Source organism: Aegilops tauschii, chromosome 3, assembly GCF_002575655.3.
Source record: "Aegilops tauschii subsp. strangulata cultivar AL8/78 chromosome 3, Aet v6.0, whole genome shotgun sequence".
NCBI lineage: Eukaryota > Viridiplantae > Streptophyta > Magnoliopsida > Poales > Poaceae > Aegilops > Aegilops tauschii.
In genome coordinates this window covers 616,716,767-616,743,313 of record NC_053037.3, presented here as the reverse complement: position 1 = coordinate 616,743,313, position 26,547 = coordinate 616,716,767, and the positions used below count along the sequence as shown (strand labels likewise).

The 26,547-nt window shown below is 46.9% G+C and overlaps 1 protein-coding gene across 22 annotated transcripts in view; it reads right to left on the bottom strand.

Annotated features, from left to right (window-relative positions):
• Window positions 1-514: 514 nt before the first annotated feature.
• Window positions 515-26,547, bottom strand: part of LOC109783444 (uncharacterized) — a 42,608-nt gene continuing 16,575 nt past the window's right edge. For 14 of the 22 annotated variants that reach the window (XR_006671281.1, XR_006671262.1, XR_006671270.1 and 11 more), the window contains 4 exons: window positions 26,072-26,269; window positions 24,990-25,147; window positions 6,897-9,264; window positions 515-870 (listed from right to left, as the gene is read on the bottom strand). The gene's annotated coding sequence lies outside the window, so the exon portion shown is untranslated. The remainder of the gene's footprint in view (window positions 871-6,896; window positions 9,265-24,989; window positions 25,148-26,071; window positions 26,270-26,547) is intronic. The other 8 variants (XR_006671274.1, XR_006671267.1, XR_006671268.1 and 5 more) reach the window with 8 other exon arrangements.

Here is a 26,547-nt window from a genome sequence, read left to right as displayed (position 1 = left end):
ACCACCAAAGATAAAATCATATTTGATATGGCGGAGTTGGACTTGGACGACCTCCGCCAATGGGACATCGGCGAAGACATAAGACTGGTTTGGAGGCGACCCAAGCACGGCAATGGCTGACAACATCACGCCGCCATGCGCACAGATTAGCAGCTCAGGCGGAGGAGAACGCCGCCACAGCATTGTCCGCTCCTGTCCAGCCTCCTCACCCGATTCACCAGGCATTGCTTGCTTGCCCATACATTAACAGTCACATTCATCTCTATCCCTGTGAACGATGATGCAACACGCGGCACTCTACTGTTTATAAGGAAATTCCCTTTGGCAAAACTAAACTGTTGTGTTCCAGGAAGTAATGTTCCTTTCAGAAGATACAACTTACTTCGAACAAATCCTTCACCAAATGGCCAGCATCCTAGAATTATCTACAATGCATATGTTTTTAATTACTCCGAAATGAAATCCTTTTCAAAACAATTCAGGCAAAGAACCAGCAAGAGTAGAAAGACGGGTATCGAGAAACAGAGTACTTCGATTGCTTTCTTGTACCCGAGGCAAACATGTGAGTGATAGTTATCATACTTCTCAAAGATGAAATGTTTTCAGATGACCGCCAATTTACAACAAGAACACCGTTCATCACAACAGAGTTTATTCACTCCAATAGGTTTGCATCATAGAGCTATGCCTGGCGCTATCCTGAGATCCAAGTGCATGTACCAAAGAGCTAACAGCCATCTATTGGATTGGACCAAAAGATCCCACCTAAAGCGGAATGCACTTCTCCGATGTGCCAAACCCTCTGAAGTCCATCCTAGCAACAGCATCATGGTCAATGCCCTCGGCTTCATTCTGGCCAGGCCGCGCTTTCTGAAACCATTTTATATCCAGTTATTACTATGAACTAGCAGGCAGAGGCAGTTGTTCATGAGGTTTGATCTTGAGAAAAACAGCAAAGGTTAATGGTTGGAGCGAGTTTTGATGTGGACTCAAATCCTGCTAAATAATAAGGTGAATATGATGCACCAGAGAAGCAAGTTGAACGAAAATCCTGATTGTTATTTTTAGGGTAATCTCTTCATAATAAAAGCTTTTGGAATGTACCCTCTCCATTTCTAAATATAAGCCCTTTTAGAGATTTCAACACAAACTACATATGGATGTGTATAGACATATTTTAGAGTGTAGATTCACTCATTTTGCTCCGTATGTAGTCACTTGTTGAAATATCTAGAAAGACAAATATTTAGGAACGGAGGGATGTTGGCACTGGTCCGACGTCGACGTAGTGATCCGCTGATTACTTTCCGGCGGAGCGACGAACGACGAAGTAGGCTGGAGACACGCAGGTAGCAAACTAGCTGACTCCGGCGAGTTGCACACGTACGTACGAGAAGCAGGCTAACTGGATCGATTTTGTAGCTGGCTATACACGTGAACAGGACACGGCGACTTGATCGCAAAACCAGGAACGTGTCGTCCCTGTTGTTTATTGCTTTTACAATCTGATGATTACAGGGGGACTAGGTATAGGTATAAATAGTATCTATCCTACCTAGCATCTAGCCGACTCGGCAAAAGACTACAAGTCCGTCCCGGACTAGTTTTCTCCTAATCGTGATTATCTCTAACAATCACCCCCCTAAGCACGATGTCCTCACTTCACAGCTTGGACGCCAATCCTTCCCCGCATCTCCGTGAACTTCTGCCGCCCCAAAGACTTGGTCAGGATATCTGCAAGCTGGTCGTCGGTGCAAACATAGTTGACTTCAATCTTGCTTTCTTCCACGCACTCCCATATGTAATGATACCGTATGTCGATGTGCTTTGTCCTATCATGATGCACTGGATTCTTACATAGGGCAATCGCAGACTTGTTATCAACATTGAGCACCACACTCTCTGCTTCCTTATCTGTGAGGTCACCGAGTAGCCTTCCTAGCCACACCCCTTGACCCGCCGCGGTCGCAGCTGCAATATACTCCGCTTCGCAGGATGATAATGCGACCACCTTTTGCTTTTGTGATAGCCAAGTCACTATGCTCCCGCCCAAGAAATATGCCACTCCCGATGTACTTTTACGGTCGTCCACATCTCCTGCCAGGTCGCTATCACTATAGCCAAGTAGCTCCACCATCTCCTTCTTCTCTCTCAAATAGACACAACCGAAGTTTGTTGTCCCTTTGATGTACCTGAGTATATGTTTGATAGCTGCCCAATGTTCAGTCGTGGGCGCTTCCATGAAGCGACTCACTATGCCAACGGAATAGGCCAAGTCCGGTCGTGTATTCACAAGATACCTTAGGCTTCCGACCACACTTCTATACTCCGTTGCATCAACCGCAGAGGCTTCACTCCTTTTGCTAAGTTTCAGTCGAGGCTCCATTGGAACAAAACTTGGGTTGCAATCCTCCATGCTACAGCTTTCAAGTATCTTCTTTGCATATGCCTCCTAGCATAGTGTGATCCCCTCCGGCTTTTGATGTACCTCGATCCCGAGGTAGTAAGTCAAGAGCCCTAGATCACTCATCTTGAATAGCTCCTTCATCTGTAGCTTGAATCGCGCAATCTCCTCTTCGTCTGCTCCAGTTATCAAGAGATCATCAACATAGATGCCCACTAAGAGACGATCCTTGCCTTTACCTCGCTTGTACATAGCATGCTCGAGTGGACTTTTCTCAAAACCAAGAGAAATCAATGTACGGTCAAGCTTGATGTTCCACGCCCGAGGAGCTTGATGTAGCCCGTACAATGCCTTGTGTAGCTTCAACACCTTGTGTTCCTCTCCTTCTTTGATGTACCCCGGTGGTTGCTTCACGTATACTTCTTCTTTCAACTCCCCGTTCAAAAATGCGGATTTTACATCCATGTGATGTAGCTTCCAAGATTCTTGAGCCGCGAGAGCTATAACTAGCCTCACCGATTCCATCCTTGTAACTGGAGCGAATACTTCCTCGAAGTCCACACCTTGCTCTTGCACGAATCCTTTAGCTACGAGCCGAGCTTTATGCTTCAGCAAGTTCCCTTCGGCATCCTTCTTGACTTTATACACCCACTTGAGCCCTATGGCTTTATGGCCGTTGGGAAGATCCTCGAGCTCCCATACTTTGTTGTCTCGTATCGATCCCAACTCTTCATCCATAGCACGACGCCAGTACTCCTCTTTGTTTGCATCTTCAAATTTCGTCGGTTCCTCGACGCTTAGCAAACATTGTCGTCCTCTTCTTTTAATTTTCACTGGATTTATCTTCTGAAGCGCTTTCTTCGGATATAAATCTAACACTGGTCGAAGACGGACTGGCGTAGGCGGATGTTCCCTCCTCTCCTGTTCTGTCGAAGACGAAGAAAATTCATCTGAAGTTTCCAAGCTTCTATTTTCTGGCGATTGGGGCTCTCCTGGGCTATCTGCACGTGCACCAGAAGAACCAGCCACGAAATCTGAAGTTGCTTCACGTGCATGCACTTCTGGACCTCCTGTCACGTGGCCTTGTGGAGATTGGGTAGCGGCTGGGCTTTCTGGCTCGTGGGAAGAACTCCCTGGTGGAGAGCCTGGTGCTGGGCCGCTGCTGCCTCCAGCGCACCTGGCTGGGCTGCCGGGTGCAGGATACGTGGCTCTCTCTCCACTGCTGCTGCTGCCTGTAGCGCCGCTCGCAGCGTCTCTTCCTGGGACGCCACCACATACAGGTGAACTCCCTGACGCGTCTCGCCGCGCGTCGTCGTCTCGAGCATCGCTCCGTGCCGCCGAAGTGTCCGGTTGATCAACATTATCTGCTCGCTCAGAATCGTTGTAAAAAACGTGAAAGATTTCATCAGAGATCGGGTATACCGGCTCGGTGGAGTTCCAATTCCATGACCTTGCTTCTTCAAAGACCACGTCACGCGTTACAACCACCTTATTGTTAGAGGAGTTGCATGCACGATATGCCTTCGTGCCCGCTTCATAGCCAACCAACACCATTGAAGTACTCCGGTCCGCCAACTTGCTAGTATGCCCAGCCACCGTCTTCACATGCGCGACGCACCTAAAAGTGCGAAGATGATCAACCGCGGGCTTGTGCCCGTACCATGCTTCATACGGCGTCATCCCAACCACATTCTTGGTTGGAGCCCGATTCAGCAAATAAACGGCCGTGTTGACCGCCTCACCCCAAAACTTGCCCGGCATCCCTTTGCTCTTCATCATGCTTCGTGCCATCGCCACCACGGTTTGATTCCTCCGTTCCACAACACCGTTTTGCTGCGGTGAATATGGCGCCGTAAGATACCGCTTGATCCCATGTGCTTCGCAAAATTCCGTGAATTCACGAGACTTGAACTCACCCCCCCGATCGGTACGGAGGGCCTTCAGCTTGGCTTCAGACTCAACTTCGGCCGCCATCTTTACTTTCCTGAAGGCTTGCAAAGCTTGATCTTTCGTCTTCAACAACACAATCCACATGTATCTGCTGAAGTCGTCGACGATGAGCAAGAAGTATTTGTTCCCAGCTGGGGTAGCCGGAGTAATAGGGCCGCACAAATCTCCATGGACCAACTCAAGAGCTTTACTTGCTCTAAAGTTTCCCTCTCTAGGGAACGAGGCCCGCCTTTGTTTCCCAACAAGGCAACCGTCGCACACTTGCTCAACATGATCGATGCACGGTAGACCACGTACCATCTCCTTTTGTCCAAGTTGCCGAAGAGCTTGAAAATTTAGATGACCGTAGCGCGCGTGCCACTTCCATGTTGAGTCTTCCATGCTTGACAAGAGACATACTGGATCCACACAATCCAAGTTGAGGATGTAGAGTCTGTTCGGCGACCTCTGCACTTTCATGATCAACATCCTCTGACGGTCATACCCCCATAAATAGCCATCTTCGAGCACAATCTTGCAACCACGCTCCTCAAGCTGGCCGAGACTTATGATGTTGCTCTTTAGTTTGGGAATATAGTACACATCTGTGAGTACCTTGTGACCGCCGTTCTTCAGCTCAAACAGGACAGTGCCTCGCCCTGTGATGCCAACGGTTCGCCCGTCACCGAACCGAACCGTGCCTCCCACCGAGAGATTTAGCTCAGAAAACTGGTCCTTGTCGCCGGTCATGTGGTTGCTTGCTCCCGTGTCGAGGTACCACACGTGTCCCGCCGTGTTCGTCCTCTGCTTGTCATGAAGATAAACCTTCTCTTCGTTGAGCGTGACAACCTCGGTAGCCGGCGCCTTTGGAGCTGGACCCACCTCGTCCATAAGCTCGCATACTTCGACCATGAGCATCATGTCGCTATCATCGCCTCCCTTGGCCATGAGAGCTCTTTCCTTCGGTGGATTCTTGCAATCAGACTTGAAGTGACCGAGGATTCCACAATTGTGACACTTTACTTTCTTTATGTCAAATTTTCTCCTTGGTTTTCCAGCCTTTTTTTCCTGTCCAGCGAAGTCCTTTCTCGCCGGGCGTTGCTTCTCCTTTGCTTTACCGCCGCTCGAGGATCCACCTTGCTTTTCTTTCATCAGGGCCATCCATTGAGCCATTGTAAGCATGAGATGCTCACTCTCCTTCGAATCGCCGAAGCTGAGACGAATTCTCTCGTCGTGGGCCTTGAACCTTCCGACGAGATCCTCGACCGTGAGAGTCTTTAGGTCGAGACATTGTTCGATCGACGTGACGATCTGGATGTAGCGTGCGGGCGCGGCGCGCAAAAATCGTCGGACGATCGCAACTTCTTCTAGGGTTGAACCATAGCTGCGTATGCCGTTGACGAGGGTCTTGAGACGGGCGGCAAACTGATCAACCATCTCACTTTCATCCATCTTCAGGCACTCGTAGCTTCTCATCAGGGACTGAAGGTGTGCTTCCTTGACACGATCATGACCCTGGTGCAGGATCTTGATGGTCTCCCATGCCTCCTTCGCCGAGTTCTTTCCGACGAGGTGTTGTAGCACATCCTTCGGCATGGCGGAGTAGATCGCTGTTAACGCCTGACGATCCTTCCGGTACTTCGCCGCGCCCTTTGCGTACTCGGCGCCACCCGGGTCGACGGCTTCCCAGAACTCAGCTCCCTCCATCGCGACCTCCATGTTCATCGCCCATAGTGCGTAGTCCTCTCGATCCAGACGGGGGAATTGTGATCCCCCCACCATCGGCATCGGTGCTCCCGCTGCCGCCGTCACAATCTCCTTGCCCGTGGTCGACATGATCCTTCGATTGCTTTCCGAGAATCACGTCAATACCAAAGCTCTAGATACCAATTGTTGGCACTGGTCCCGACGTCGACGTAGTGATCCGCTGATTACTTTCCGGCGGAGCGACGAACGACGAAGTAGGCTGGAGACACGCAGGTAGCAAACTAGCTGACTCCGGCGAGTTGCACACGTACGTACGAGAAGCAGGCTAACTGGATCGATTTTGTAGCTGGCTATACACGTGAACAGGACACGGCGACTTGATCGCAAAACCAGGAACGTGTCGTCCCTGTTGTTTATTGCTTTTACAATCTGATGATTACAGGGGGACTAGGTATAGGTATAAATAGTATCTATCCTACCTAGCATCTAGCCGACTCGGCAAAAGACTACAAGTCCGTCCCGGACTAGTTTTCTCCTAATCGTGATTATCTCTAACAAGGGAGTAGTCATCTGTAAATGAAAATAAAATAATCACACGTCAAATTAAAGATGGTGTACAGTGTTGATTGCATTTAAACTGTTCTCCTAATCTTTGCTATCATTTGCAAGTAAAAGTAAGTTCAGGTTAAAGCAGAGAACAGCCCATCCGTTGGTTCTGCATATAATTGCAGGAGTGTAGCATAAAGTTCCAAGGAATACATGACTCTTATCCTGTAGCTAAGCAGACACCCAAGATTTTCCAAGAAATTACTCGTATGACAGTCAAGTTAATAGTCAGCATAAAAAATAACATCACCTCTAAATAAAATCACTAACTTGCCAACTGATGGAATAGCAACTTCTACGACAAAATATATATCTCTGCAAAGAAAGATCAGGTGAAATTGAAGATCAAAGAATGTGAACAGAAGAACCTGTACCTGTTTTTCTGGAAGCATCAACAAAATTGATAAAACTCTGAGCATCTTGTCCAAGGAATATATAAGTAATTTTCATGCATACATGTATGTTTTACTGAATATATTACCGATGAAAATTGTGATGTTCCTAACAAAACTAGACAAAGTTTGTAAGCAACAATGAAAATCGATTTCATTTCATAGAGAACATGGCAATCAGAGATGTAACAACAGGTACAGAATTGGAAGTAGATCCTCTATGACAAAAAACTCAGCAAGCTTGTTTCTAAGGCAGTAAGGCTTGCACGGCCAAAGAGATTTGATCCCTACTGGGCCTATTTGTCTGAAGCCCTCAAGATAACTACCCATGTGCATGTATTGTCTACACAGCTTATACGTTATTTTTCTTGGCCCTCTCGTCAGACGCCTCAATCATTTTTGCGACTCTTTACCATTTTAAATCGCACCTTTTCATCAGGTTAAGATTCAATGCTGCAAAGCCTTTTATAATGTTATAAAATAGCCATGTTACTTCTTGAGTTTTCTTTCCACAAGTATAAACTACCTCTGACCCATACCTGCAGTTGGATAATGTTGTTTCATGACCTCCATATTAAGGTTGCAAAGTTCAAGGTATAGTAATTTGTGTTACTTTTGTTAGGAAGAGCAAGCTATATAGTAACTGGCACCGGCCGACCTAGACAGTCAAAAGAAAATACCACGATTGGAAGTCCGAATTCAACTCAATTTAGATAACCCTTGGCACGTGTTATCCTCTACACGATATGCTCGATGCTTTCCTGAACCACGTAAGCGTTTCTGATGGTCCTGAATCATGAATTTCTAATAAAATGAGCTATTAATAAGATTTAATTTAGTAAGCTAAGACTCTAGTTTCTTAAGCCGAAGAACTGTTTCATACTTACGCGAAGGGGTACCTTTGAAATATGACTCTGTTGATAAAACCGGCTGTGGTTACTTTATTTGGCACTGCACCAATGGTTGCTAGATTTTACTGCATGCCAACTATGTAGCATCAGAAGCTTAACTTGCACATTACAAAACAATGGGGTAACATCAGGTTTGGCCTCTGCAATCTGAACTAAAACACCACATGTAATTTTAATTATCAGTGATGCTCCCTTGTATTTAGTAATAAAAATCTGAAAAAAATATGACATTAATGGCATACCTCAGGCTTATTGGTATGTAGAATGTATTCTATATCGGAAAACTGCAACATATGCAGCCTAACCTAATATGGTCTTGCTATAATAAAGTAGACATTATTCTACAAATTCATCAACCACAAGCAACCTTCAATTTTATTTTATTTTACTACGATGATACCTTCTCTGTAACAAAACAAAGGACTATATGCAAACATGAAATGTTTGAGTGAGTATGAGCCTCAGTACATATAAAACAGAAAGTACATGAACAGTTAAAAACATCTTCACTCTTCTTTTTTCAATAGCAGGCAATTAAATCTGTTTACTTAGTTGGTTTAATGAAGCCCCACAAAAGCAAATCAATTAAGTAAGACAATGGTCCAATGCTTATTCAGTAGGGAGAGGAAGGCAAAATAAATACAGTAAAATAAAATGGACATGCAGATATCATCTCGACATTTCTAGTAGTTGGTCTGATCCGAATGCAAATTTACTATCAAAGTGTAATATGCTTGCATTCTACTGTCATTTAGTGTAATTTGGAATTTCACTTTGTCATCTTATCACAGCTTACTAAGTTTGGCAACATGAATGGGTTAAAAGAAAGAAAGAGAATTAGGAGCATGAACAATGGAGTATAAAAAGAAAGAGGGTTAGCAACATGAATAAGGGCCTGTTCGGTTGACAGGGAAAATGGAGGGGTTTGGCAGGGATTGCACCCTCCACAAGTCAAAACCTCCTCTAATCCACCCCAATCCCCCTGTGAGGAGGTGTAACCGAACAAAGCCTAATGGAGCTGTGAAATGGAATGTACCCCCATAACCAACCACCTTTGCAACTATCTGATCTGAGCCCCCCTTTACAAAATATCTTGTAATGTGATAACTGGCCTATCTTCTCTCTAGAACTGTAAGTTGGCATATTCTTTGAATTTTGAGTATTGCCTGTTGCATGCTCTACTTTGCTATTCGTAGGTGCAGAATATACCGGTTGGTTTAGGACATGAAGTTTGGCACTTCCGTTCTCCAAGATGTACACGACGGATGAAATGAATGGACAATCGTTGGGATTGTCCTGCACACACAAAAGAGCCCTAGCTGGATGGAGGCAGAGAAACATAAAAACAGATGGTTAGTTGTTGTAGACATTAGCAAACAGATATAGGGCATGAAATACCAACATCAAGAATATAATACGTGCACATCATTGTCAGGTTTCTCTGAATTAAACCTGACATTAGACGAATATTTTTCATAACAATAAAAAAATCACATTTTGGATTGACACATTAATTCTATTGCAAGATCTTGTATTTTGCTATGAAAGAGAGAAGCTCCTGAGAGAAAGAAGAGCAGCAGCCTTTGCAGTTTGCACGGTCGGGGGGAGAGGAGGTAGAGCAGCAGCAACAACTTAACATTTCTGTACACGTATCTGAGAGAGAGATAGTAGCAGCAGCCCAGAACGAATGTGCTTCTGTCAGCAGTGACCACGAGCATGGTAGGTCTGCAGGAGATGGTCCATGCTGATGGCGTCAGGGTTCAAGCAAGTGGATGACTAAGCGGCGGCGCTCCGTAGCAGGGGAGCCCCGGCGCGCAGGCAGATGCAACGACCAAATAGCTATATGCAGATACTACATTTTAATGATTACTTATAAATATGTTGCATTTGGATTGAGCAAGTCCAAAATCTGCTCATTACATATCTCCAGGAATGAGCATCTGCAAGTAAAACTGAGTTTTTCTCCTTTTCTTGCAAATAGCAATTGAAAAGATTACCTTAGAGATACTACACCATCTACAGCACAAAATTAGACATCTGAATCAACACATCATCAAAGCATGCCATCTGGATTCTTAAGAACAGATGCTCAAACACTCGAGGCGTAACACATGATTGCTAAAAAGGTACTACCTCTGTCCCATAATATAAGACGTTTTTCAGTGCTTTTATGCAGCAAACCTATGCAACATAAACACACGATTTAGACAGTTGACTGCATACAACAACAACAACAACAACAACAACAACAACAACAACAACAACAACGACTTTAGTCCCAAACAAGGTGGGGTGGACTAGAGGTGAAACCCATAAGATCTCGCAACCAACTCATGACTCTGGCACATGGATAGCAAGCTTCCATGCACTCCTGTCCATGGCTAGTTCTTCGGTGATACTCCGGTCCTTCAAATCTCTCTTTACGGACTCCTCCCATGTCAAGTTTGATCTACCCTACCTCTCTTGACATTATCAACACGCTTTAGCCGTCCGCTATGCACTGGAGCTTCCAGAGGCCTGCGCTGAATATGGCATCTCGTATATCATCATTCCAGACCTGGTCCTTCCTTGTGTGGCCTCACATCCATCTCAACATGCGCATCTCCGCCACACCTAATTTTTGAACATGTCTCCTTTTAGTCGGCCAACACTCTCTCTCGAAACAGGCTTTCGCCCCACTTTATAAATAGAGCACCAATCAAACAGAGTACACGGCCGAACGATACAATGGGATGGGGTAGCACTCCAACAATGCCGATCCCAGGCTAACCGGATCACGCACGCGACTACGCTACCGAAATAAAGTACAGGAGGAACTGAGAACAGCACCTAAGTTCCACGACAACGCCCCCAGGAGGGAGAACGGCGCTAAGCGTCGCCATTGCCGAGTCCCGAACAGACATAGGTTTTCACCCGGAACCCGGACACGAAGAGGAGCACCACGACGACGTCTTCAAGATGATAACAACGCCCCAAGCGTCGCCGTCGTCGGTGACAAAGCGCGGAGCTTTTGCTCGGCAACTCCCCGCGCCACCAGACGAGGTCTCCAGGGCAAGTGCGACGTGCCCAGCACTCCAGATCCGGATCGGGGCGACGCCATTGGCAGAGACAAAGAGCGCGCCCGAGCCACCCGCTGCACCACCTACCGCCGCCCACACGACCAAGAGGGAATGCCTTCACTGCCGCCATGGTGACCGCCGGAGAGCCAACCATGTGGACCGCCATCCGGGGCCGCCACCCCAGCATCCATGTCCAAGGCTCCACAAACCGTCCACGTCATGGTGCATCCACCTCGGTAGGAGTAAAAGGGAGCTCCTTGCATTCCTAGCCCGGCATGAATCACGGAGTATGGGTCGATGCCTCCGCAGTAGGAAGCACCCACGCCTTCGTCTCTAGCCTGTCCCGGTGCACCGAGGGATACACTAGCTCGTGACTCCCGACGGCTGTCGCCGAGCACATTCTCACAACGCCATGTCCATGGCCCTTGACGCCGATGTGCCCGACAGCGTTTCGCAGCCTCGACCACCACCCACGTCCACCGTACCCGCGAGGAGAGGGACCTCAACGCCCACAGGCACCTCCCGGATCGAGCCCAAGCGCACCTATCCAGAGCGCAAACTCCAACTCGCCCCGGGCCCCGTCCAGATCCGCCCGAGCACAAGCCCCAACTCACATCCATGCCATCGGCCTAGAGAAAGGCGAAGGAGGCCCACTGCCACCACCTAGCGCCACCGGCGGGGGGCCGACACCCATCTCTAAGCACCGCCGCCCCACCGACCCGCACCATCCATGCCCCCAGACTAGGCAACTCCAGCCGCAAAAGCCATCGGATCACCTCACCATGGCACACCACCACGCCAACCACCTCTAGTAGCCGAGACGACCGGCGACGGCTGGCCCACGCTACCTTAGCCCGCGCCGCCCACGTGCAGCAGGCCGGCGGAGCCCCCACGATCCAAATCTGGACCGAGAAGTTCACCATAGCCGCCCCACGCCGGCATGAAATGCTTGGCAGCGGATCTGCAGCCACTCGCGCCTTCGCGCCAGAGAGCCGCCGTCCGGCCGCCCCGGACGCAGCCGCACCGCGCCACCTTGCGTAGCTGCGCGCATCCGCGCCAGACGCCAAAGGGAGGAGGGCCCGCCGCCACCGACACCGGCCGGGCTTTGTCGGGCGACGACGGGGAGGGGGAGGGGAGGGTTGGAGGCGACGACGCGTGGTTTCGCACCCCCCTCCCCCCCCAGGCGCTCGCACGAGACAATAACTGGCTTTCGTTGTTTCAGTTCAATCTGGTTGGCCAACACTCAGTGTCATACAACATTGTGGATTGAATCGTCGTCCTATAGAACATGCCTTTTAGCTTTGTGGCACTCTCTTGTCACACTGAGCTTGGCGCCACTTTATCCATCCGGCTTTGATTCGATGGTTCACATCTTCATCGATATCCTCATCCTTCTGCAGCATTGACCCCAAATATCAAAAGGTGTCCTTCTAGGGCACCACCTGACCATCAGGGCTAACCTCCTCCTCGTGCCTAGTAGCACTGAAACCGCACTTCATGTACTCGATTTTAGTTCTACTAAGTCTAAAACCTTTTGATTCCAAGGTTTGTCTCCATAGCTCTAACTTCCTATTGACCCGGTCCGACTATCATTGCTAGCACCACATCATCCACAAAGAGCATACACCATGGGATATCTCTTTGTATATCATGTATGACCTCATCCATCACCAAAGCAAAAAAATAAGGGCTCAAAGCTAACCCCTGGTGTAGTCCTATTTTAACGAGAAAGTCATTAGTGTTGCCATCACTTGTTCGAACACTGTCACAACATTATCGTACATGTCCTTGATGAGGGTAATGCACTTTGCTAGGACTTTGTGTTTCTCCAAGGCCCATCACATGACATTCTGTGGTATCTTATCATAGGCCTTCCCGAGTCAATGAACACCATATGCAGGTCCTTTTGCTCCCTGTATTTCTCCATAAGTTGTCGCACCAAGAAAATGGCTTCCATGGTCGACCTCCCAAGCATGAAACCAAACTGATTTTTAGTCACGCTTGTCATTCTTAAGCGATGCTCAATGACTCTCTCCCATAACTTCACTGTATGGCTCATCACCTTAATTCCACGGTAACTAGTATAACTCTGAACACCCCCTTGTTCTTGAAGATTGGTACTAATATACTCCTCTCCATTCTTCCAGCATCTTATTTGCCCAAAAAATGGGGTTGAAAAGCTTAGTTAGCCATACTATCGCAATGTCTTCGAGACCTATCCACACCTCAACGGGCATACAATCAGGGTCCATCGTCTTGCCTCCTGACCTCATACTTCTAGATTCGCCGCACAAAACGCATGCTGGTATCATCGAAAGAGTAGTCAGTATAATGGTAGAGCTCTCATTCACCCCACTGAACAACATGTGAAAGTACTCCCCGCCATCTATGCAAGTCTCCTTGACCTTCACCTGAACAACATGTCGAAGTACTCCCTGCCATCTATGCTAGTCTCCTTGTCCTTCACCTGAACAACAAGTTGAAGTACTCCCCGCCATCTATGCTAGTCTCCTTGTCCTTCCCCAGGAGTTGGTCTGCTCCGTCCTTGATGCATTTGACTTGGTCGACATCCCTCGCCTTCCTCTCTCGGATCTTGGCCGTCTTATAGATTTCCCTTTCGCCTTCCTTCGTGTCTAACCGCTGGTAGAGGTCCTCATACGCCCGACCACTTGCTTCACTCACAGCTCGCTTTGCGGCCTTCTTTGCCATCTTATACTTCTCTATGTTGTCTGCACTCCTATCCAGGTAAAGGCGTCTGAAACAATCTTTCTTCTCCTTAATAGCCTTCTCGACATCATCATTTCACCACCAGGTATCTTTAGCATCGCTTCTACTTCCTCGGGACAATCCAAACTCCTCTAAGGCCACCTTACGAATGCAAGTCGCCATCTTCATCCATATTGTCTGCATCACCTCCTTCCTCGCAAGGGTTCTCCTTAATAACCGTCTCCTTGAACATCTGAGCTACCTCCTCCTTGAGCTTCCACCACTTCATTCTAGCGACTTTGGCACGAATCCGAAAGCTGAAGTCAACCACCACAAGCTTATGTTGAGAGACAACACTCTCTGGGCATCACCTTACAATCTAGGCATGCCTGCCTATCTTCTCTTCTCGAAAGATTGAAATCAATCTGGCTAAGAGTGTTGACCACTACTAAAAGTCACTAGATGTGATTCTCTTTTTAAAGAGGGTGTTAGCTACAATCATGTCGTAGGCTAGAGCAAAGCTTAAGACATTTTCCCCTTTTTTATTCCTGATGCCATTGCCAAAGCTCCCATGCACCCCTTCAAAACCGATGTTAGATGTACCCATGACCCAAAGACAGTTGACTGCATAAAAAGAAAAAAAATGAAGCCACTAAAATCATGCTTCCTAGATCAAAATCAATTATCAATGGTAAGAAAGATACAAATAACTAGATAAGTACAGTATGTGAACTTCTAAAGCAAGTAGCTGACATATGAATACAAGAAAAAAAAAAGATCTAGCCAATGAACAAGTAGATTATAAAGCCTATTGCTTTCCACAAGGTCGTCCACTATCTATAGTATAAAATTCAATAACAACCACTATTAGAAATTAGACCCAAACGCTAAAAAGCACGTGTGTGTGCGTGTGTTGGTTGTCTTGTTCGAGTACACATGCATGCACCATCCGATTTGGCACCGCCCCGTCTGGTCTTCCTTATCTTATCTAGTCCCTCACTTCTCTGGTTCACTAGTAGGAAAACCCTTATAGGTTGAGGAAGTTAGTGGCGCCGACCAAAATCCGTGCGCCACTAGTATCTTCGGAAAAAACCACAAGCGTGAGAAACTTTGTCAGCGCTACTTGTGAGTTCACATTAGTGTCGTTGGAGGACACCAACGACACTAGTAATTGGGACCCAGCTACCTGCGAAGCCAAGAGTTGATAGCGGCGTCTTAAAAAATCCTTTGCCGGTACTACTTCCTTTTCTAGTGGCATTGGTCTGTAAGGGTCATGCCACAAGTAACATTATCCGCTTATGCCATGTGGGCCCTGAAATCTAGAGGCGTTGGCCACTAGTGGTGTGGGCTATTTCGGCTATTTCAACCTTCGCCACAAGATATATTGGGACCCACATGTCATGTGCACCTCTGCGCGTGTTTTATTAGTGGCATTGATTCTTCTGTAGCGTCGAAAGTGCTTTTCGTAATAGTGGCGTCGTTTTTGTTGCCAATGCTACAAATGTGTATGGGGGGGGGGGGGGGAGGGGCAATAATTGAGCTCACCCCACTGTAGGCATGTGAGCCTTTGTTCTTCCTTTCCTCACTCTCTTCCTCTCAAAAACTCCATTGCATCGTGGTTGTAATCCCAAGGACACCAAGCTCAACATCACGCTCAAGCTTCGAGACATCAAGGCAACACACAAAAGCACGGACTCAAGCATGGATGCTACATTGGAGTATCTACATGAAGTTCTTCTCGATGGTAACACATTACCTACTGTCGTCGATGAGTCAAAGAAGGTCGTGGACCCTATTGATTTGCTGCACTTAAGATACCACGCCTGCATCAATGACTGTATCATTTATCGGAATGAGTACGAATACCGAACAGTCTGGAAAGTGCGAGGAACCCCGATTCAACCAGGAAAAGCAAACTCCTCATAAGGTTGTATTGTACTTTCCTATCATTCCTCGTTTGCAGTGTCTACATGCCAACAAGACGCGGAGCACTTGCGTTGCCACAAGGATAGGAAGCTGGCGGGTAAAGACAATGGCGTGTTGAGGCACACTGCAAATGGTTGCCAATGGAAAGCAAGGAACATCGTGGTGGGTGTGAGTACAGATGGAATTAATCATTTCGGCAACCAAAGCAGCACACACAAGATCTTGCCTATCTTTGTATGGTTCTACACCCTACCACCTTGGCTCTACATGAAGCAAAAGTATATACAGATAGTTATGATATTTCAAGGGCCGACACAACCGGGGAATGGTATTAACTTGTATCTCGAGCAACTGAAGGAGGAGCTACTCACATTATGGGTTGTTGAAGGTGTCAAAACCTAGGACGCCAGCTAAGGAAAATATTTCCCTATGAGAGTTGTCTTGCTTACAACGTGCATGAGTATCTCGGTTATGGGCATGTCTTTGGCCAGGTGTGCCACGAACACTGCGGTTATGTTAAGTGTATGGATGATACGTCTTATGTCCAGCTAAAGCGCATAACAGGCGGCTCTAAGAAAACCGTGTTCATAGAGCATGGGGGTGGCCTAATGAGGATGACGAGTGGAGAAGTCATAGAGATTTGTTCAACGGTACAAAAGAGACTGCCAAAGGCCACGTAAGAGGAGCAGAAAAGAAATCCTCATTTGTTGAAGTGTTGGAAATAGTGCCCTGCGAATGGAAAGACGAAGCGGAAGGCCCTCGATCCGTTGTTAAAAAGTATGGAAAAGGAAGTCTGTTTTTTGGGACTTGCCTTACTGGCATCTTTTCAATACGCCTCATAGTCTTGATGCCATACATATCATGAAGAATGTCTGCTAGAGTTTGGTTGGTACCCTGTTCAACATGCCAAAAAGACAAAAGATGTTCCAAAGTCAAGAAAAGATTTGAAAGACCACACTATAAGGAATGAATTGACTCAAACGGTCGGAATGACATGGCTGAGGGCAAAACATCAAAAAGTGATGATCTGAAGCAGCACAAGGGTTGTGGAGGAGCAACTCCACCTTGCTGCTACGATGTGTACAGCACTAGTGTTGAAGGAACAACTTCAACATGCAGCGCTAGATACCGCTCTAGTGGCAAATGTAGGCCGATATGGCAGCAAGAGTTCAATCCAGAACTCCTAGAGCACAAGATCTACTCCAAGATCTTAGATAAGAACAACAAGTTCTATTATACGTAGTGGGTACATAGTCTCCGCATCATTCTCCCCTAGTTGTTTGGAATTTGCCCTCGAGTTATCTTCATAGAGTGCTTCTTTTGGATGGTAGAGCCAAGTCCGCAACATTGAAAGTGTTGGATATACCCATGTCGCTTGGAAGATCTATCACATAAGCATTATCATTTATCTTCCTCACGATAGAGAAGGGCCCATACCTTCGCTGCCTAAGTTTCCCTTTAACACCTAAAGGTAGCCTCTCTTTTCGGAGGTATACCATCACCTTATCAACAACTTGGAATGATTTTGGCCTCCTTTTGCAATCAGCAAATTGTTTATATTTCTGATTTTGTGCTTCCAAAACACCACGAATCTCTTCAAATAACTCAGTGTAATTATCAGAAAAGGACAATGCTGATTTTGAGTTTCCCCTTGATGGTAGCCTCATCAGATCCACCACGTGTGTTGGAACTTTAGTGTAGACAATGGAAAAACTTCTCCTCTCAGTCTGCGCTCTTCTTGAACATGATGCCACCATGCACCAGCCCCTCCTTTCAGCTTGTATGCGACCAAAGGAACTCTACGATCTTCCGAAACCTCCATGACCTCAAAGAAAGTCTCCACTTCACATAACCAATCTAGGCACCCTTCAATATCAACATTTCAACTAAAAGTTGGGATCTCAGCTTTCACCTTGTATGTATCTCTTGCATATGTAGGGTTGGGTACTTCCCGATATGCATAGAGATCAGGTTCTTCAAGGGCATCATCATATTCTTCACCTTCAGAAGCTTCAACATAAATTGGCCTTCTTGAAGCACGTTGAACAGCACGTTGTTGTGGCAGTCTTGCTCCAAGATTACCTCTCTCTTGTTGAACATCCTCTTCTTTAGATGAATCTCCTTCATTGGCAGCAAGGGGAACACCCTTTCTTATCATCTAAACCAACTGGTCAAATCTCCTATTATGATCTTCGCGCAGCTCTTTGATTTGTTGTTCTGCAGCATCCATCCTCTTCTCCAATTACTCCATTGCTTGCTGCAGCTTGCTCTCAAAGAGAACAGCAAGAACTTGTATGGATCAACAGGGCTCTAATACCACTTGAAGCAACACAAGATTGTGGAGGAGCAACTTCACCTTGCTGCGAAAATGTGTCTAGCACAAGTGTTGAAGGAACAACTTCAACGTGTTGCACTAGATATCGTACGAGGCGAATGTAGGCCAATATGAAGCAGGAGTTCAATCCAGAACTCCTAGAGCACAAGATCTACTCCAAGATCTTAGATATGAACACCAAATTCTATTATAGGTCACCCGCAAAAAAAAGTTCTATTATAGGTTATGGGCGTACATAGTCTGGTTCCAAAGTAGAGGTGAGGACCTTTATTTATAGGGCTTTGCGAAGCCTTCACATACTTCTACTTATAACTAGAATACTCTAGAAAACATTTTTTAAGTTTCACCATTCAACTCATAGCTACTCACAACTAGAAGACTGTAGAAAACAGTAGGTAGGGTAGAAAAGAAAATAAGACATACTACACTAGAGTGGAAGCATCTAGAAGTAGCCAAACAAATCTGACATATGATTTTTTTTCCTCATCTAGTGTTCCTCATCACTCCGGGCTTGTTATGAGCTTCCAGCCGTGCTTCCCAAGCAAGGCTAAATTGAAAAACTCCAAGTTTCAAAACTCCTTGCCAGCAATCTTTGGCTTCCAAAGTACTTGCGTTGCGACAAATGTGGCAGCCACATACACTGCCTCATAGGAGGACAGGGCCATCACTCGATGCTTGAGTGACTGCCAGCTCACCAAACTGCTACCAAGGAAGAACATCGTGCCACTTGTGCTCTTCCTGGTGTCAATGTCACCGGCAAGGTCATTGTCGCTACAGCCAACCAGTCGTGTCTCTCCAATCTTCTGACCGTGTGTGGACAAGGTCATTGTCGCTATAGCCTAGATCATAGTGGTTGGTATAGCCTAGATCATAGTGGTTGGTACAGCGACATATCAAAGGATGTGCTTCACTGCCATCATATGCTTCTCTGTATGTTGCTCCACGAAGTGACTCATGAACCCAATGGCAAATGCTACATCCGATCGTGTGTTGACAAGGTAGCAGAGACTGCCAACGATTCGATACTCTGTGGCATCCACCTTTTCTGTCGTGCACTCATGGCTCAGTTTGAGTCGCTCCTCCATCGGAGTGTGAACTGGGTTGCAGCCTTCCATTCCTCCATGCTGAAGGATGTGAGACGCAGAATGTGCCTGACATAGGCCGATGCCATCGCCGTCTTGCTGAACTTTGATTCCAACATAGAATGACAACAGTCCAAGTCACTCATCTGGAATTTTGCTTTCATCTCGTCCTTGAAGCTCTTCACTGCTCCCTTGGATGAACCAGTGATGATCAAATCATCTACATATACTCCAATGAGCAAGATTTCGTCGCCGGTGATGCGCCGGTAGACCGCGTGCTCGTGCTCGCTCTGTTTGAGACAAATATCCTTGAGCGTGCAGTCAAGCTTCGCGTTCCATGCTCGTGGCGCCTACCAAATGCCATAGAGGGCCTTACGCAGTTGCAAGACTTTTCCTTCTCCGGTCAACATGAAACCAGGCGGCTGCTTCACGTAGACCTCCTCCTTCAGTTCTCCATTAAGGGAGGCTGATTTTACATCCATGTGGTGGACAGACCACTCCTCCTAGGCAGCCAAAGCAAGCAACGGCCGATGGATTCCAAGTGAGCCACGGGCACAAGGACTTCATCAAAGTCAATGACGACCTGATGAATGAAACCTCGTGCGACCAGTTGTGCTCTGTGCTTGATCACCATGCCCATGTGGTAGATCGACAAGGTCCCATGTCATGTTTTGCTTGCCATGCCTCATCTCTCTCAGCTTTTGCAAATGAGCATGTCTCCCCCATGTTGGATAGGTGTAGCTCGGCATCAAGGTAGCATGATGCAAGTCTGGGCAGTGGTTCTTCTCCTCCAATCAAATCCTCGATGGTGCGATAGCAAACTAGTGTGTCGCTGTGAGCAACATCGGGTCGATCATCATCATCTGCTGGTGGTGTGACAAATTCTGGAGTTGCTGGAGCTGATGCAAGTTATGGTGGTACGGCAGGTGAAGTACCCCGAGTACCATGTCCTGTTGACACAGGCTCAGCTCCCCTTGAGCTGGACGCATAGCTGGGTGACGACCGACGTACTGGACATCAATGTCGCCGCCCGAGTGTGCATCGTTGTCTTCTGACCAATCCCAGCCACGCTCTCATCGAAGATGGCATCCCGGGAGATGCGGATGCGCCTCGTCATAGGGTCCAGCAACCGGTGCATCTTCACACCTTCCTCATAGCCGATGAACACAGCGAGGGAGCTACGACCATCAAGCTTACGCAGGTTCCTGTGTTCTTTGACACACAGCCAGGCACCCAAGGGTCCGAAGTAGTGGACAGCCGGCTTGTGGCCGTGCAATGCCTCATATGGCGTCTTTCTTGCAAGGGATTTGGTGGGAGCAAGGTTGAGCAGGAAGACAACCAATAGTGCTCACAGCCTCCCCCTCAAAATTCAGCTAGCATGCTCCTCTGTTTTAATAGAGCACACGCCATTGCCACCACCATCAGGTTCCACCTCTCAACAACACCATTCTACTACGGAACATAAGGTGCAGAGAAGTTGCATTGGATGCCTACATCAGCACAATAGGCAGCAAACTTCGTCGAGGTAAACTCGCCGCCATTTTCTGTGCAGAACACGTGTTGTTTGCATCCGCTCTAAGCTTCTGCTCCTGCCTGAATCCTTTTGACGGCATCAGATGCACTATTCTTGGCAGCCAAGAGCATCACCCACATGTAGCGAGTGGGACACCCGCAGCAAGAAGTAGCGCCGCCCTCCAGGTGTGGCAGGCGAAACAGGACTGCATATGTCGCCATGGACAAGCTCAAGTAGCTCTTGCGCGCGGTACCTTGCTTGTTGAGGAAATGCACCACGACGATGCCTGGTGATGACACAAGTGTTGTAGAGCTGCTCCACATGACACACCCGTGGCAACACGCATGTCATGGCGAGGCGTCCCATCTCCAACGTGTCAAAATTGAGATGTCCATACCTCTCATGCCACTTCCAAATGGTGTCATCATGGTGTGTAAAGAGACATATTGGTCGCGCCACCTGGCGATGTAGGAGGTAAAGGCGATTCCAGCCATGCCTGACCAGAACAAGTAGCCGACCTTGCTGATCCCAGATTCGAAGCACACCTCTTCGGATCACCACATGCATAACTCTCATCAAGCTGATCAATGCTAATGATGTTCTTCAGCCGTGGGATGTAGTAGACAACGCCAAGGGCCTTGTGTTCGCCGTTCTTGCCAGCAAAGATGATGGTGTCGATGCCCTTGATTGCAACGTCGGAGCCATCGCTAAATTTGATAGTGTCGATGACAGCTCGGCCAATTTTAGCATAGACTGTGGCCCATCATATGGCGCCGGTGTCGAGGTGCCAGCCCGCGATTTGCTTATCTTCACTGCTTGTACCGAGGTAGGCTTTCACCTTCAGCTCATCGATGTGGAGAGTGGTGCTATTATGCACCACTATAGTTGGGGCTAGAGTGATGTCGTCCCACACCTCCATGATGGGGCTAGAGTGGTGTTGCCCCACACCTCCATGGATGGGGCTGGAGCGGAAGCTCCTCATCCGCCATGAGGAGCTTCGTCTTCCTCTGCTTTTGCCAGGAGAGCCCTCTATTTCCCCTAGGCTGCCCGCACTCCTTTACCCAATGGTCATGGTGTCATCATGTTGGCCATCCCTAGATGTCAGGCGATCGTCGCCACCTTCTCCACCCTTCTTCCGCTAAGGTCGTCGTCGTTGCTGTGCACAACCGACGCAGGCCTAGAGGAGTTGCTCCCTTGGCACACCTTCATCTTCTCCAACCACTGCTGCTCGGTGAGAAGTCTACCATGCTCACACAAAGGCTCCTACAACTCAAGACGGTCCTCTGCCACCTTCAGCCGACTTGTGACCTCCTCCACGATAACTCAGAGATGTCGAGGGTCTCGGTGGAAAGGGCGAGCTGGGAGAACTTAGGTGGCACAGCTCCCAAGTTCTACTCGACAACTTGACCTGACCCACAGACTTGTAGCCTAAGACACAGACTTGACTCACTAGCTTACTACCTAAGGAAAAGTTTGACTTATTGATTGACTGTTGCAAGGATTACTAACACTTAAAGAGCTCGGAGTACTTGGTATCCATGATCTAAAATCCTTGTGATGGTTATGGCTGACCATGACACAACCGGATAAGCCATGGGTTGCTTCCCTATACATGTTCATAACTTAGTTAGGACCTTCCTCTCAATCACCATGATGATGATTGTGTGTGATGGTAATCTACTTTATTCTGGGCCGATAACTAGGCTAGAAGGGAGATCAATTGCTAGCTTGGCACCTAGTCTTTTTGCACTAGTCCATAAGCAAAGAGTAGACAAGCGGATCATGAAAGAGGCTCTTTTGGGCAGTTGATGGATTCGGGACATTGTTGGCGACCTCATAGTCGCATCCCTAGCTGAGTTCTTGGAGATTTGGGAGTTGATCTCGGTTGTGCAGCTGCGAAGCGACCGGGTGTGCAAGATGAACACCACTGGAAGAGGCTCTTTTGGACAATCAGTGGATTCAAGACATTGTTGGCGACCTCACGATCACGGGCCTGGCTGAGTTCTTAGACATTTGGTAGTTGATCTCGGTTTTGCACCTGCAACCAGATGTGCAAGATGAACATCGCTGCAAGTTCATAGTGCAAGATGAACATCGCTGCAAGTTCATAGTGTCCGGCCAATTCTCAACCAGTTCGGCCTATAAGGCCTTATTCCATGGGGCTGTTTATTTTGAGTCATCGAAGCTGCTTATTGGGATGTCTCTACTCTAGACCAGTTTGGTGCATCCTCTTCTGTTGCTCTAGTCTAACAGACTTCTCACCACGTGCCGAGGATAATGTGTTCTGTGCTTGGTGGCTGAGAATCAATTCTTTGACTCCGGGAAACAATTAGGGGCTTAACTCGCTGACCACTTTGGGGCCCTGGATGTTGTGGAAGCATCAGAATGACTGTGTTTAATGGCGCTACACCAAGTCTCCAGCTGGTGCTTAGACAAATTTGGGAGGAGTAAAGGGCTTGGCGCAGCTGTTAGCTGCTGCCACCTAATGGTCGTTTTTTAGGTAGCTTAGGTCGTTTCATTTTAGTAACAGGCGTGTTTTTTCCCTGGTCTAGTAGTGGGGTGATTTGGTGTGTGTTAGGTCTTCCTTGTAAATATTTTTCTGCTGTTTGGTCTCTTAAAATCCCTCCCAGGATTCAGTTCTTCGTATGGCTGTTTTCACAAAACAAAATTTTGACTAGGGATAACTTGAGGAGAATGGGGCCACTAGAATGCAGTCATTGTAAGGAAATTGAACCTGTGAAACATCTTTTCTTTGACTCTGCCTATTTGTTATAAGAATCTGTGATTTTGAATCTTTGGCATCAAAATGGTTGTGCAAAAAGAAGCATGAGTTTTTAACGTAATCTCTGCTGCACTCCTGTTGTGTTTATGGCTATTTAGAAATGAGATTGTTTTTAATCGTAGCACCTGGTTGAATCTGAAGCAGGTCTGGCATCTGGTTCTGAGGAACATCCAAATCTGGAAAGTTCTATTCAAATACCAGGAATGTCCAATGCTGGAGGCATATGCATCACACCAGATGGATCTGCTCAGGTGATTGCTGCTGGATATAGGTTGACTAACTACAAGAACATGCTTGATGGACTTTCCTGGAGGGCTTCTTTGCTGGGAGCTGGTCACGGTGGGTATGCGACAAAAGGATTCCTGCGAGTGCATCCATCAGATGAAGATGCAATCCACGTGATCCGGGGTTGATACAGTGCCGTTTGTAAAACCATATTCTCTTTTCCGCCTCTCTGTTCCTCCCACTCCCACTCCTTTTGTTGTACAGATATGTAATAAATCTGTATCGCAAACTCCCCAGGTCTTTTACTTTTACTGTTATTTGTACGGGCTGAATGATGTGAGACCTGGTTTATTTCATATATATGAAATGGAACCGGGGATGTTTGATCCCTGATGATCTAATGCAATGCTACGGAGGTCTCATGCGTATTCCAGCAAAAAACTAGGTTATATTTCATCTTTCAAACTTGCTTTGTCATGCACGTTGTTTCTCTAACTGTAGTTTTTTTTTCCTTCCACCCATGGATCAATGTTGCGACATCATTCCAGCTCAGGTAGCGGTTTGAGGTCAGGTAGAGGGGGGGGGGGGGGGGGGGGGGGGGGGATTTGGACACCGACCATTCCAGGTTTTCGGTGGTGACAGGGTCGGCCATGGTGGCTGTTGGTGGTGGGCGGCCAAGGAAGGTCCTCTCTGATACCAAGACGTTGCGCGTGTGGAGTTGGAGGTGGGAATGGACGGGATAGCGAGGTTCGCCCTCAGGCGCACGTAGGGACTCGTCCCCAGCCGCGACACTGTAGGCTCTGAACTCCCAGTTTGGGACAATTCTCTCTGTTTCTTGATTGATAACCCTAATACAACCTATCCTCCCTTATTATAGATCAGAGTGATCACATAAGTTGGAGAGCAACCAAATCTTGGAAAGAGTAAAGACAACTTCCTAATAGAGGTATATTTCCTAGGGATAAATTAGGACTTCTTGGCCACCAAGGATTGGGCATGTGCCTGCCTACGGCACAGCTGTTGGTGTGGTTACGGACTGTGTGCAGATTTGGGCCTGCAGCTATAGTGCTGCCCCTGATACCTGTCCGTAACAGGATGACTCCTCATATTACCGATTATGCTGCATATTTGCAGAAAGCAATAAGGCAACTCTACCACAATGGTTTATCCAACTAATAATCTAATTATAAATCGTGAAGAATTTATGATAAAAAAGCAGGCAATGATACTGAATAAAGTGAATCATTCACTGAAGAAAAATGCATAATGTTCTCTTTGATTCATTGAAGGATGCTAAGTAGTTTCCAGTCCACATGAACTCTAGTTCCTAAAAGCATTTACTAGGTTACGTTGCAAACAATGAGGTCATGTTATCATAATTACTAGGTCATTACACAAAATAAAAATGTTACCCTCATGCAGGAGATCAGGCTGTTCTTCAAATAGTCTTGGCAAGTTCCTTCTCATAGCATCTTCTAGCTTCACTCATTTTCACCAGGAACACCAATCATACTTTTTGTTCACCAAAGTGCATGTAATTCAGAGAACAAAGGAAATGATCTTCCACATGCTACAGCAACATAAAGAACAAGGATATATGAGAACGTGGACCCTAAACAACGTGTCAGTCATGTACATTTAAAATAATTATGGTCTCAAGATAACCCAACAAAAGAGCTGCATGACACAGAAGATTTGTGAAGTACTCAGCTACTAGTATCTTTCAACCACCTGTAGAAAACATGCAACTATTTCTTGCTTGGGGAGGGGATTAAGTTAAGAACCAGTTAAGATGGAAGAGGATTTGAATTTTAGGCGATAACCAAATCTGGTAGTCATTCAGTTAGCTGCTTTTGTCAAATTCTCCATGGGGTGACATACACAGATGAAATAAGAAAGATAGGAAGGATACAGGAAAATTCTACTAATCTCTGCATCTCAATTAAGGCATCGGAGGACAGAGGGAAACAACCCTGAGCCACCTGGACCATATTTAATTAGCACAACACGCTGGGTTGCAAGTTGGTGGCGTGCCGGGAACCAGGTGACCCTACTTTTACTATGTGTGGGTCATCACGGGCAGCCTTTTTTAGCTGTGGCTTGGCCGATCCATCCAGCACCCAGCCGCTTGCTAGATGGGTCTTAAATCCAAAATTAAATGGCCCCATAGAGAATGATGATGTAAATTCAAGAGATAAGTTCTATTGAGTTCCAAGTCCAAACAAGACTGTTACTCTGCACATAAAGGAGTAATGACTATTGTTTATGTGTGTAATATGACTGTAAGGGGAATTGCAATGTCACGTTAAATTCTGGGTTCAGTTAGTTCGACAACTTCTTTGAGAAATCATTCCATACCAGTGAAAATTCATACAAAACCTACAATCCAAACCTCAGCGGAAATCACACATTTCACCACACAATGGTGCAGTCCTGGCACCGGCAATGTTCTCAAGAAAGGAACAATGGGATACAGTACATTATTCAAACTAACCTTTCTCTGGAGGTGGAGCACCGATAACATTGCTATCAGAGGTCGTCAAGTTCCCGGCATCATCTTTATTGCTTGTACCCTTCACCGATTCTTCATTTGGTTCCCATCTTAGGAACATCACCCGGAGGGTAGCAAGACACATCCATGTTTATGAGCTTGTTAGGACCATCCAGAACACCTTCTCCATAATATGGAACCCTAGGTGAAAACAAAGGCGTAAATTTTTCAGTCTATAATTTCAAGGTTATAAATAACACTAGATGACCCGTTGCGCCCATGGCGCAATAAGTCAATTAGAACTGAGAATGATGTGGGTATTTGTAACCATTATATATGTGAGTACTTGTAGTCTTGCACATAGATTATTTCATTATTGGCCCGAAAGGAAACAAATGCTTAGATAAGTACACAGGAGATCAATGAATATACCATGACAGGGACATGAGATTCTCAAAATGCCATTAGATAAGCACGCA